Here is a 14,171-nt window from a genome sequence, read left to right as displayed (position 1 = left end):
TTCCCTGGTGAGGCACCAGGGCCTGATGCTGAACAAAACCTTGTGTTTGGTGCCACCGACTGTCATCTCTTGTTTAGGCTCGAATGGGGAAATGTTTCCACAGACATGGACTAGTTCAGGCAAATGGGCAATGAATTTGGTAGGGTTTGGGGGGTGCGATGGAAATACGTAGGCCCTGAGCTCAGGGTGCGAGCCACAGAAGGGTGCCATCCCCCTGACCCAGCACAGCACTAGAACTCTGCCTCTGTCTCTCTTAGCTCGAAGACCCTGTGGACAGGGTTGGCGATGCCTCCACCTGCCTTTGTAGCTAACTGCCCTTGGATGGGAAGCCCAGTTTGTCAACCTTCATTTTCATGTCCCCAGCCCTTGTCCTATGCACTGGGCCTCATCCTAAGCAAGCGTTTAAAATGCTGGTTGAAGGAATGACTTTGTGCCCTAGTTACAGCCCTAGCCTCTACCAGATGCTCAAGGATTGCCCTGATTTCACAAGTGGCTACTTAGAGAAACTGAGGCACACTTCTAGGTCAGGCTCCTCTCCACTTCCTGGCTGCCGTGAGACACATGTATCTTCAGCATGTGGCTTAGTCTGCTGAAGCTATAAATGAGAATTTTGTCTTTATTTCAGTGCCCGCTCCGGTTCTGGTAAAGAACCTTCCTCAGGCTGGGGTCGGGAGAGGACTGAGCTCCCGACACTGCCTCTTAGTCACAGGGGGCTGCACCAGTTTTCCTCCCTGACGATATCTTCACAGCTGTTTGCAAAACAGTCAGGGAAGAGGTGAAGCCCTGAGCCAGGCAGCCTGGCTGTCTCTTTAAATGCCGGGGTCTGTGTGGGAGAGGGAGGGGCCGGCTCTGGAGTGCGTGAAATTCCTGGGCTCCCCGGCAGTCTCAGGCTCCGAGCTCAGCCCTACACATCGCCTCTTGCATGCAACTCCCCGAGAGGGAGAGGCGAGTGTGTCCTCCCCTCTCTCGGAGCCGCCAGCGTCTCTCGAGCCACCGCGGACCTGCTTTTCACACCTCTGACACCCCCCCCCCCCTTCTTCCCCGCCACTCCCTCCCAGAGAGAGAGAAAAGGCAAAGGAGAGAGAAAGATTCTGGAATTTGAACCTTCCCAAAGAGGAAACATACCCAGCAAAGTCAGTTGACTAAACATCAAACAAACAAACAGATCCCAAATCTTCTGTTCAACTGGAAAGGTAAGGTTTTGGGGGAAAGGCAGGCAGGGAAAGGCAGGGTGTGAAACAACTCCAGGTTCTTGTTCATTCTGGGAAGAGGTTGCTCCTGAGAGGGTAGAAGTTTTCAGTTGGGAGCGACCAACCTAGATTTTTTTTTGGATGCTGGATCCGAGAGCCTCGGCTGACCATGGGAATGGCTTTTCAACTGCCTTTCTTTTCCTTCAGTTGCTCCTGGAAGTTGAGTCTTCTTGTTCCAGATGTTGGAAAAGTCAGAGGATGTAATTTTTTTGTTTTTTAAGTCTTTCTCCTATTTGTTTGGATTATTAGTCTGAAATGATGTATGCCCATCACTTCATTTGGGTAGATAGTTTTTTGACATTTTGTAGCTACTTTCCCTCTAATTATTATTTTTTTTTTCCTGGGGAAAGGACTCGTTCAAATGAGAAGGAAAAGAGACACTCTGAGGATCATAAGACAAAATTGAATTGAAACAGGGATTTCCCTAGCTGTTGAGGAATTGAGGTGTGTGTGTGTGTGTGTGTGTGTGTGAGTGAGATTTTTTTTTTCTTTTTTCTTTTTTCTTTTTTTTAGAAGGGGTGCGAGGAGGTGGTTCTTGAGTCTGAAGATTCAGGTTGGACTCCTGCTATCTTGTTGTGAAGGTGGGCATAATCAGAGAAGGTGAAAAGGGAGTGTTTGTGTGTGTGTGTGTGTGTGTGTGTGCGTGCGCGCGTGTGTGCGCACCTCTTTGGATCTGTTACAAGGGAATCTTCCTTCTCTGCCTTCCATTTGTTTATATTAATGATTTAGTAGCAGGCTTGCCTGAAAACTTCCACTCTGTGTAAGCACTGTGGGTTTTACAAGCTCTCAGTGACCTTAAAGGCTGGTTCGATGTATTTTTTTTTTCAAGGCATTGTGTTATACCCAGAGTTTTGGCTCTTTCCCTCTCTCTTTTTTAACCATGAAACTTAACTGCTTTAGAAACATCATCCTGATGACAAGGGAAAAATAATCTGTCCCCCCCCCCAACACCCATCCCTTCCTAGGCCAGTGATGTAATACCAACCTATGGGCTCGGCTGCTTTGCAGGTGACTTACCCTGTGATTACTTGTTAAAAAAAAAAAAAATTTCTTCCTCCCTCCATTAAATGCCTTCTCTTTTGGTCTGGATGTAGAAATAGCACCATGCAGTGAGGAAATTATATTTTTGCTAACTCTTATTGGGCTCTAGGTAAGATAGATCATTTCCCCTGATCATTACTTAAAAAAATTTTTTTTTTAAATGCAAAGGTCAGAGATCATTGAAAAACTAGGCTTAGGATAGAGCAAGACACAGACCACCTAGGAGAAGTGGGAGATTAGGAGCTGTCCTCTCCCCGCTTCCTCCGGTCATTCCCGCTTGGGGAGATAGTTTTCTTTTACCAGACCAATCGTCCTCAACATTCTTAATTCTTTCAATGCCCTGGGTCCTGTGGTTGGCCCTGGGAGTAAGAGGGGCACTCCTTGTCACACCTGGAGGACAATGTAGTTTCAGGGGTCAGATGACCGTTTGCCTTTGTGATGAAGGTTCCAATGGAAATTTGAACTCCCAGCGCACTGGGTGACTCTGTTCCCTGGGATAGTCTATCTGGGGGCACCTGGAGGTTAGGTCTGGCGAACCCGAAGAACTAGCCCTTTATGAATTTGCTTTTGTGGGGTAAAGCCTCCTTCATCGTTCAAGGGCTTCTGCGTCGCCTTTCCAGTTAAAATGGTCCCGCTGGTTATGATGGGCAAGTTTACCTAAGGGCTACTGGGTATGTGGCGGAGGGATGGAGGGGAGAGAGACATAGCAAGGCTGTTTTTTTTTTTTGTTTTTTTTTTTTGTTTTTTAATCTTCTAGCTTAATCTGCCTATGTGATATTGGGGCAAACAATATTTCAGACGGGTGCTGGTTGTGCAGAGATATTCCTATTGTTTGATTTTTTTTAAATTTTTTTTATTTTTTTGGTTGGGGAGTCGAGAGCAAGGACTCTTGGCCCGTTTCCTGCAGCCTGGGGTTCATCCTGCGAGCCAGTCTTCCTTCTGGAAGAGGGGGAAAAGGCTGGACGCTGGAAGTTCGCTATTAAAGTGAGCAACAGGGCTGGGTTAATTTTTTTTTTTAAACAACCGGACTGTGCGAATGCCCTTTTCTGGAGCTTTCCGGCCCTTTCTAGTGAAATAATGATTTAAAAAATTGCTTCTTAAGACGAGGGGGCCAGAAATCAAAGGGATTCTAGATTTTGAGAGACAACGATCTCTTTGCTTCTCTGGTAGCTTCCTGTTATTAATTATTGGGGGTTTGATGGGGGTCTGGCCTCTTTTTTTTTGGTTAATTTCTTTTTAATGCTGCGTTTCTACTGAATATGTTGATGATTTGCTGCTTATATAAGGGAAAGAATGTATCGAGGTGAATTGATGCTTGGGGTTTTGAGATCGGCTACTGAGATTGGGTGGCGGTTGGTGTGTTTGTCGATGTGCATGGTAGGAAGGTCTTTTCTTTTGGGTGGTGGGGGACAAGGGGACGGTTGGGAAATGGTAGATGCGAAGCTACAGCGAATGGGGACATAGGGGGAGACGGAGGTGAGGTCGGAAGTCACCGGTATGCAGAATTTCTGTCCTGCATCCCCGTTTCTCTCGCTCCTTGGGAAAAAAAAATCCATTATCTCTAAAAACACATTATTCTTCAATTGGCCTTTTAGAGAGAAAAAGAGCGGGAGGGGAGGGGTTAATTTGGTAAGGGGGCTTGGTTGTAATTAGCCCACTGCTGCAAAACTGAGATAGAGAAATCCACCCGCACCAGCTTTGGGGGCACAGAGAGACAGCGGGAGATGGGGGACGGGTTGTCAGTCTTAGATGAGCGGTGGAGCAGTGGGCATGGCGTTTGGGTATTGTGTGTGTTTGTGCCTCAGGTGCTTGTGCGGTGTTTTCCACCTCACCACCAATTCCCCCCCTCGATCCTCCCCCAGTTCTACCATGCTCTTGCCTTCTGTTGCCACACACTGCTCTCCCCTACCCCGTGGCCCCCTCCCCCTTTCCCCTAGCTCTTTCCATCTCCATGAGAAAATTCTGATTCTGATGGCTCTGCGGCTCTTTTTTCTTTTCTTTCTTTCTTTCTTCTTCTTTTTTTTTTTTTTTTTTTTTTTGCAACACAACAGTGGTGCGATGGCCTTTCCTACATACCACACGGATGCAGCCTTCTGATAGGAGGGCTAAGTCGGCACATCTACACACGTACTTGCACACGCTCTTGCACACACACACTCTCGCACGGACACAGGCGACCAAGGGCTGTTTGGTTTCACTCCCCTCCGTGGCTCTCCCCGCCCCTACCTCCACCATGGCTCCTTTCCACCCATCTTCATACGGGCAATGCAGTAACGCTATCCGCGTCTTCTCCCCACACCGCTCTCTCCTTTCTCCTCGCCATTATTTTTTCCCGAAAGCTGTGGTGTGTCGCAGTTCATGGGATTAGCATGTTGGAGAGTCTTTGGGGGAGGGGTCTTCTTGAGAGGGGGATTGGAGTGGGGGTAGATCACATTAATGATTTTTTTTTTTTTGCCAAATAAGCACCCAGTGATAATGATCCAATTTAACCATCCGTGTAATATGCATTTGCGGCACATTGGAGGAAGGTTACAGGGAAAGCAGAGTCTGGCCTGGGTTACCTCTTGGGGGTGGTTTGCTGCCTGGACAGTAGAGACAGACACCACCCCCGCCCCCACACGTATGTATGCTGTCTCACACACACCAGCACACACAGCTCTGCTCAGTGGGCTGTGTCAAGCCAGAGGGCACTGCAGAATGTCCGAGAGTTGTCGTCGTTCCTTGCGACGATGGACTGATGTCTTTGTCCTACCCGGCTCTCGCTCTGATGTCCAGTGTTGTCTGGTCTTGAAATTCTTGGTGGCCTTTGTGTTGCCTTTTGGGAGGGGGCTGGAGGGGTGTTTGTGTTCTCTCAGACACCGGTGTACCTCCAGTTGGACCACATGGGAGTGTCAACACCATGTGTGCGGGTCACGCAGGAGGCTGCCTGCCTGTTTGTGCCGCCGGAGTGTGATTGTTGGCTGTGGCCGTGCGCGGGGCTCTGGGGAGGTGCGGGGCTCTGGGGAGGTGCGGGGGTGCCAGGGAAGGGAAGCTGACTTCCCCTTGGGGAGGGAGGGCAATAGCGGGGGTGTTGAGACAGAGGGCAATGGAGTGTTCGGGGTAGCTGGGAAGAGGGTGGAGGGGGGAGAATCCACTCGGGTCTCCAGCGGAAGCATCCAGCGGAAGCATCGCTGTGAGGTCCCCACGTCCCTGAGCCAGGCTGTGGGTGGGGGTGCTCGTGGATGACTGGTGGGCGGGTGCAGACTGAAGGGGGAGAGGTGGGCGCAATTGAGGGTTTCCCCTGCTACCTCCGGAGCCCCAGGCAGAGCTGGGAGGACGGCCCTGCCCTCCCGGCCCTGGCCACCCTTGGGCAGCTGGGCCTTGGTGGAGGCTACAGCCCCTCCAGGAGCTGAGATCGCCCTGGGCCGGGAAAACAGCAGAGCCCGAGTGCTCCAGTGCTCAGGGCTCAGCTGCCTTAACTACCAGACGCCATTTTCCATCTCCTTTGGCTAAAGGTGTGTCCCTCTTTATGCAATTATAAATGAAATTGGCAAATATTTTGCGTGAAAGAAAAAAAAAATCCTCAGAGCAAAATGCTGATTGTCCTCCGTTTCTGACGTCCCCCTCCCTTCCCAGGGCTGACCTTGAGGAGTTAGGGAGAAAGGGTTACGTCATTGCCAGAGAAAGGGGAGAAATAGGGAGTTGGATGCCTCAGGGGCAAATTTTTGTGCCAAACACCGAGAAGAGAATATTCTTGGGATTCCCGATTCCTTCTCCTTACATGACCCTGGTGTGTGGATGGGGGACTTGTAGAAGTAGAAGAGTCCCTTCCAAAGCTTGCCCCCTACAAATACACCTGCTTGGTAGGATAGTCCGCTCACTGTGATCAGACCTGGTCTCCCCCAAACACGCACCTGCAGGGGGAAATGGCTGAGCCGGCTCTGATCCTTGAGGTCTAGCCCGCTTGACTCTGCAGTGGACTAAGTTAGGCCCTGCTGCTGGGCCAGCCACAGGTGGCAGTACTGGGCTCCAGCAGGGGCTCTGTGTGGGGCCTGCTCCCAGCGTCTTCCTGAAGGTTCCTGTGCAAGTGATATCTGCTCAGAGAGGACTCTCTGGACTGGCTTCCTTAAGTAGCCCTCTGACCCCACTGCTGGCCACTTTCCAGCCTGCTATCCTGCCTTTAACTCCAATCACTACCTGATACTATATTATATATTGAAGTGTGAAGATGATCTTGTCTCCTCCAGAATGCAGGCTCCCAGAGCTCAGGGACTTTGTTTTTGGTCATTGCAGTGTTCCCATTGTCTAGGACACTTCCAGACACATAGTTGGTGCTCAGCAAATATTTGTTGACTGAAGGAAAGAACCATGTGTGTGGGTTTGGTGTTGGGGTTCTCTTTTCTTCTCTAACACCTTGGACTGGTCTTCTGGGGAAGTTGAACTTTGCCTCTGGCTGTCTTATCCCTCCCTGTAAGTCCCAGATGTGCTGGAGGGATTGGAAAGTGTGAAACTTTCTGACCGAGAAAGGTCTCCATGCCTGACTCAGAGGAACTCTGCCTCCTTCACAATCTCTGTAATATTAGTCATTATCATTACAGTGGTATTAGTAATAGTAGTGATATAGCTTCCATTTTTGAGGATTTTTTTTTTTTTACCAAGTTCTGCACCAAGATTTTTTTTTTAAGATTTTATTTATTTGTTTGACAGACAGAGATCACAAGTAGGCAGAGAAGTAGGCAGAGAGAGAAGGAAGCAGGCTCCCTGCTGAGTAGAGAGCCCGATGTGGGACTCGATCCCAGGACCCTGAGCTGAAGGCAGAGGCTTTAACCCACTGAGCCACCCACGTGCCCCAAGATTTTTTTTTTTTTTTTTTTTTAGTAAACATTCATTGTCTCATTTAATTCTCCAAACAGCACATGGCAGTGTATTCTTATTATCTGCCTTGAACAGAAGAGGAGATTAAGGCTTAGACTTACCCAAAGTATACTAGTAAACTTGCAAATCAAGCATCTGAACACAGATCTGTCCTTTTCTAGAGCCCACGTTCATGGTCCTGATGTTATACTGTTAGAGATAAAAGGTAGATGAGCCATCATCTCATTTAGTGCCCTCAAAGGCAGATGAGAAAACTGAGGTGTAGAGAGATTAAGTGGCTTGTCTGATCCAGAGACAAAGCTGGAATCCAGGTTTCCTGGCTGCCTGGGTAGTGCTCTCTCCATACCATTGTGCTGCCTTGTGGGATGTGTGCCCTTTTCAAAGGGTATTGTTCTGGTGGCTGCCTGAGCACCCCTCTTATTTCTCCTCCTTCCGCCATCAGAGGAGTGGGTCTTGGTGAGGTGGGTGGGGTAGGTGTGCCTTAAAAGGGAGCAGATTTGACTTTTGCAGAGTAGACCGATACTGGAGAAAGACTGGTGGCCTTTGCTCCAAGGTCACTGGAGTCACTGAGTGCTGGCCAAGGGCAACCTTTGAATGTGCTGGAGGAAGCAGTTGCGTGCTCCAGGTTTTCAATCCCATGTAGCCCTGTCCATTAAGGTTACTCTTAGAGGCAGCAGGGGCTCCATTCAGAAGTCCAAGCTGCTGGTCTCTGGATCCTGATGACCTGGGAACTTGTGTGCTTCACTTAGACTGGCTTAGCCCTTGTTTTTCAAGAAAGGGAGACATGGGTTCAGATATTAGCCTCCGTGTATTTCATTTCTGTGTCCAGAGGCTAGCTGGGGAGCATGATAGCATGAAATGTGGGTAAAGGGCCTTTATCAAGTCCTTCTGCTCCACCCCTAGGGTTGGCCTTGATCTTGAATTAGATAGGGGTTAGATATCCTAGCCAATTGTGTGTATGTTTATCTGTGTGTGTGTGTGTGTGTGTATGTATGTTGAGGGGGTCCATGCAGTGGGGGAATGGAGGCCAGAGTAAAGTGGATTCTGAGAACCAGGGAAGACTTACCTTGTGCCTGGACCTTGAGACAGGGCATGAAGCTGTTTCTGTGCGACCTTGAGATGGGGTGACCAGATGCCCTGCTTTGCAGAGACAGTTCCCATCTAGGCCTTTGTCCTAGTGTAATTATTAACTCTCAAAAGTGTCCTGGTTTAGATGATAAAATATATAGTCATCTTTCTTTGAGATGGATCACCCACTTTCTGTTAATGGGTAGAGAGAGGAAAGGGGAATACAAGAGAGGGAAATCCAGTTTTAGGGAGGAAGTGACTGGGAGTAGAACCTTTCCCCAGAGATGCTTCAACTTGTCCCCATTTTTAAAGGCTGAAGACCTGAATCTTTTGACTAGTTTTACTATCAACATCACCATTACTACTAACCTTACTATTCTTACTACACTACCACTAGCCAACATTTAAGTCTCACTGTGTACCAGATACTATGCTAAGCCCCTGACACGCATTATCTACCCTATGAGGTAGTGCTATTATCATTTCTGTATTACACCCCCCATCCCCCACTGCCAAGCACAAAGAGGTTAAATAATATGTCCAAGGTCCTGCAGGTAGGAATGCGAGGTCGTGATTCAAACTCAGTGGGCCTAGCTCTGAAGCCTTTGGTCTTAACTGCTGTGTCACACCACCTCTGTGGCCCTGTCTTCTAGCTCCCCAAGTCTGGGAACCTGATTCTGAGCATTGACCCACTTCCCGGGGAGTCTGATCCACAAGTCTGGGACATGCTAAAGATGTTGCTGCCAGTCAGAGGCACTTTAGGCTTAGTGAGAGGCCAGTGCCGGCCTTGCAATGGCACTGCTTGCTGATTGCCTTTTTGATGGCACTTGGAAACTATGTTCCCTGTGGTGTCTGTTACCTTCTTCCTTGCTTCATGCACCTTGTCAGAAAAAGGAGTTTAGGTTGTTTGGGATGGTGACAAGTTGGCAGATGTCAGAGAACCTGCAATGTATTGACCTCTGCTTTATTCCATGGCCCTGATCCTTGATGAGCCTCCACTCCCCATGGCCCCCCGTAGTAGGGCCTGGACCTCAGTGGGAAAGTCTGGGGGATGGACTGTCATCTAGCACCTGCTGTTAGCAAAGCATGGTGTTCTGCCACATTTCCTTTAGATAGGTGGCATTCTCATTTGTCTGACAAGGAAACCGCTGGGGTTAAAAAGCTTGTCTAAGATTGGACAGTGAGAAGTAACAGATCTTGCGTCTGACTCTAGGATTTGTGCTGGGGGCAGCAGTTAGAACATCTAAAATGGGGATGAGGAGGGGGGAGGGCTTCAGATCAGCTCTTGAGGCGGAGGGCTCGATGGGGCACGTGGGGCTCACCATCCTAGTCAGCCTGGGCAGACAGCTGCAGACCCCGCACTGGAGGAGTGCTGGTTCTGGTCTGGAGCACAGGGGTTGGGGGCAGGTGCGCTTATCCACAGCTTCATAGGTGGAGGCAAGGGGCATCCAGAAGAAGGTGCCTCTTTCCCATGTGGAATAATAACATGTGTGCTGACACCGAGTCCCGCCTCTCCTCTCTGTGTCCACGTCATCAGGTCAAGGGTAAAAAGCGATGGGAGGGTCTCGCTGTCTGGAGCCAAGGAGGGAAATACACAGAGGGAAGAACATTGATTCTGCAGGCTGGAGGACTCCACGAAGAAAGGAAGAACTTTTTCTTGGTTGAGAGGGAGGGAAGGGAAGAGCATTTTTCTGACTGAGGGGATGGTCCAAGGCCCCCAAGCTGAGCTGCAGTAGCTTCATTGCGGTCCCATTGAAGACTGTGTTTATTTTTCCAATAATGTGTTAATTAAACATCGATTTCCGGGTGGAGGAAAGGGAATTGGATTGCTAGAGCTAAATGGAGTGAGGAGGATGGGGAGCTGCTAAGAGGGGCCCCAAGCTGGAGTCAGCATTCTGCAGCATTGCCCCAGGGGGCTGGAGGGGAGCTGGGGCTGCCTCTTCCCCTGGCTCCAAATTTGGAATTCCCATCTCCCCATGAGCCTTCAGGAGGCGTCTTTTCTACCCACTGGCTGCCTGAGCAGATAGAGAGCGCTCTTTGCCAAGCCTCAGTTCAAGGAGGAGAGAGGATTTTGTCTCACATACCCCGGCCTCTTTGCTTTGTTGAGCTGCCTCGTGCAGGGGGCTCGTGCTGGCGCTCTGCGTACGGTAGCTCACCAGTTTTTTCGATAAACCTGGGGTTAGTGCTTTTATGCCCCCACTTTGGAGAGAAGGAAACTGAGTCTCAGACAAGTTAAGTGGCAAATTCCAGAGCAAAGAACTGGCAAAGCATGGTGAGGAAGGGGGGCCCAGAGGAGTAGAACGTATCTGAAGTCGGCGGAATGGCTGCCAAGGGTCCAAGCTCCCGTGAAGAGAAAAAAAAAGAAAAGAAAAAGGAGTGAAGCATCTGATAGCAACAAACTGGTCCATTTGATACTTTGTTGGTGGTTCCAGCGGACTGAGCCATTACCAGGCAACAGCAGCCGCATTAAGCGCCTTGCGCGTAGGTTGTGAGGCAGCGGAGATGAAGTGCCAGGGAATGTTATTCCCATTTTATAGATGAGGAAAGTGAGGCTTGGAGAGATGAATGTGTGGAAGGTTTCAGAGTTGGTGAATGGTGCTGAGATAAAAGCTGAGGTCCCGTTAGTAAAGAGGACTCTGGGAACCTTTCCAGCTGTGCTCTGTTGTCTCTCACACACTGAGGACAGGGTGCCGCGCGGCAAGTCACCTGTAACTGTGGTAAACACGTGGGGCTTTCAGGATAGATGCTCTGACCAGATCATGTGCCCCAGAAGTATCCGGGGCCTTGCTGTGTGACCCCCACCCCCCACTGTTCCTTCCTTTCTCGGCCCGTGGCAGCTCAGGCCAAGTGTCTCGTTGGGCAGAGGCTGTGGTGCTCGTGGTACTTGGAGCCTGCACGGTGAGCTGGGGGGGTGAGGGTTAAGTTGGAGCAGTAGTTCTCAAACTTTGCTGCATATTGGAATCACCATATGAAATCCCAAACCTGTGTTGCACCTCATATGAATTACATCAGAATATTTAGGGGTAAGACACTGGCATCAGTATATTTTAAAGCCACCTGGGTGATTCCATCAGGCTTGCAAGCCAGTGGTTCAGAACCGCCTCTGGACAAAGAGGGTGTTGGCAATTGCAGAGGTCATTGATCATTCACACCCAGGACCCGGCGGGGGCAGGCCTTATTGTGATCAGTTTCCTTTTCATTTAGAATAGCACCTTTCAGACTTTGGTATGCATCGAAACATCTGGGGAGCTCTTACAAAATGCATGGTCTCAGGCCCACTGCACATCTGTGTTAGGTCCAGGGTGGGGCCCAGGAATCTGCATTCAAGGCAAGTACTTTCTGTGGCTGGGTGAAGTCATCCCACACGGGGGAAGCCTCAGAGCCTCCTGTGTTCCATGCCAGTCCTTGTGAAGGCCTCTTTGGAGGACAAATGGGTAAGGACAGGTCCTGCTGTGGTTGCCTGTTGCTTGATGAGATTTGGCCTTTGTTGCTCAGGACTAGCTGTCCACCACTGACATGGGAAGGCCTGTCACCTGGCTGGGGTCCCCACTCCCCAGTGCAGAGCTGTGTTTAGGACCCTGGGTGCAGCAGCCCCAAGGGAGGAGAGGATGATCCTAAGCTGGAAATTCAGCAGGCTCCCTCCTCAGGTTTAAAAAAAATCAGAGTAAATCTCTGCACAACTTGAGTGTTTGGAAGTCTGTCAGCAGCAACCATCCTGAGCCTTCCCCAGGGATCGGTGAAACAGCTTCTCTGGGGCTCATTTTATACTTTTCTTCCAAAGCTGTCAAAAAATGGAGAATAGTCAGAGACTCTTAGAGCTGGAAGGGACCTTGGTGATCATCCACGCCAACGCTAATATTCTATCATCTATACACGCATTTATTCATCCAACAGATACTTATTAAACACCTACTGTATCCAGGCACTGTACCAGGTGCTGGGGATCCGGCCACAATCAAGAGAAACCCTTGGTTGATCCCTGATGGAGTTTAGACTTGGGTGGAGGGGCAAATATTAAACAACAATAAGAAATAGGTAATTATTAATTATGATGAGGGCCCTGAAGGAAAAGTATGGGGGGCTCTGAGCATTATGGAGCCTTAAGCAGAATGACGGCATGGAGGAAATGAGAGGAAATGAGAGCTAACCTTGATCGAGCGCTCGCTATAGATGGGCCCTGTTGTAAGGGTGACACCTGTATCCCGTCACTTAATTCTTCACATTTAGTCTTGGAAGGGGGATACTCTCATTATCGAGGTCTTGTTGCAGATGAAGAAACTGAGGCCCAGAGAAGTGCCCAGGCTGGGATGACAACTGGGGTTTGTCTGACCATCGTCCCTCACCACCCCCATTGCCGAACATCCTCCCTCAGAGTGAGAAGACCTGGGTACTTGTTCTGAGAGCTGAACGATGAGGTCCGAGTGAGGAAAGACCAGAGAAGTTAAGAAAATGCGGATAATTCTGGCCACGTATGGAGCTCTAGATGCCAAGCGTTGTGCAAAATACTTGACCAGAATTATGTCACTGAATAACCACAACAACTAAGACAAGTAGAAATTCTTATCCCTATCTGCAGGTGAGGACCCTGAGGCTTTGAGAAGTTAAGTTCACAGACGGTGGGCCTTCTGCCCTCTGCCTGTTCTGGGCTGCTTGGATCTCACCTGTTGGGCAATGCTAGTCAGAAAGAGTGGGTGATTCCCCCCAGAGCCCACAGGCCTGCTTGCTCTGGGTCAGGGAGAATGTGGGGAAAGGGCGAGCAAAGGACCTCTCTCTCTGGGACATGGCCGCCCCTCTGTGTTACGAGCAGTCTCTACTTCTCTTCCCTCCGGCAAGAGCCATCAGGCCAGCCTTCTAGGTCTTTTGGGTCCCAAGCCCATAGTGAATGCTTACCCTCTGACCCCGTCTCCCCCACCTTCAGCCCTGTCTAATTAGTAGATGGTGGTCACCTGTAGTTTTCCCCTCTTCCTCCATCGGTGCCTCCCTGAACGCCCACCCTGTGTTCACCTGAGGTCTCCTCTACCCTTGCATTGTGGGGTCCTCTGGCCCACCCTGAGCTGATCTGCACTGAGCAGATGTGAGGGGAGGAAGGAAGAAGTATAGAGACTCAGGTCACGGACTTGGTCTTGAGTCACGAGGGAGAGGCAAGAAGATGTACGAGAAGAGATGCCTGCATAAGGCACTGGTGAAATATTACATTCCTAAAAAGCTTGCCAGGACACGGGATTTCATTTCTTCAATCTCCTTTCTGACCTGACTGACAGGTGAGAGACTCTGCGTGCAGACGAGCACCCCATGAGACGGATGCCTCTCTGTGCCCTGCTCTCTGCCTCTTCTGGGGTTGCTTCTGGCAAGGGGGGATGCCAGAAGTGGACAGGCCAGCTTCTTATCTGCTTTTCTCTGGTCTGGGGGTGGAGGGGGCTGCCCCAGTCCTGGGCTCTGACTCTGATGAGGCTCACACTTGAGGGCTGTCCCCAGATTCCTGGAATTGAGACAGAAATGAGAAGGCAGGGATGCTTTCTCCGAGAAGGGGTGGGATGTGTGGGAGGTAAGAAGGTTGGCTAGTGTGTGGGTTGTGGAGTTCGGGATGACAGTCACACTCTATTTTTTTCTATGTGTGTGATTATTATTATTATTTTTTAAGATTCAACTCCTTATAAAAGTGACTTAATTATTTTCTTATTACAGAATAATGTATGTTTGTTATAGGACATTTAGAAAATACCAAAAACCAAAATAAAACATCACCAGTAAGTCTCCCTTCCAGAAATAACTAGTGGGAAAATTTTGGTATGCGTCTTTCTCGCTTCGTTTCTAAGCATCCACAATCCAGGGTGTGCTCTTTTGTTTTTAAAGTTCATTTGCTCATTTAATTAACACTAATTGAGGACCCACTCTGTGCCAGGCACCAACATCACATTTTGGAAGCTCTCAAACTAGCTTGATTTTTTCACTTAAAGA

At 49.5% G+C, this 14,171-nt stretch overlaps 1 protein-coding gene across 27 annotated transcripts in view; it reads left to right on the top strand.

Moving 5' to 3' along the window:
• Window positions 1-14,171, top strand: part of NRXN3 (neurexin 3) — a 1,668,422-nt gene that overhangs the window by 84,591 nt on the left and 1,569,660 nt on the right. For 24 of the 27 annotated variants that reach the window (XM_047738148.1, XM_047738133.1, XM_047738147.1 and 21 more), the window contains exon 1: window positions 903-1,193. The exons of 1 other annotated variant lie outside the window; for it this stretch is intronic. The gene's annotated coding sequence lies outside the window, so the exon portion shown is untranslated. Of the gene's footprint in view, window positions 1-902; window positions 1,194-2,938; window positions 2,963-3,203; window positions 3,276-14,171 lie in introns of those variants that run through there. 2 more of the 27 variants (XM_047738122.1, XM_047738120.1) reach the window with 2 other exon arrangements.

The sequence above is a fragment of the Lutra lutra genome, chromosome 7 (genome assembly GCF_902655055.1).
Source record: "Lutra lutra chromosome 7, mLutLut1.2, whole genome shotgun sequence".
NCBI classification, from domain to species: Eukaryota; Metazoa; Chordata; class Mammalia; order Carnivora; family Mustelidae; genus Lutra; species Lutra lutra.
Note: the sequence above shows the minus strand (reverse complement) of the source record. Positions and strands in the feature narration are given on the sequence as shown.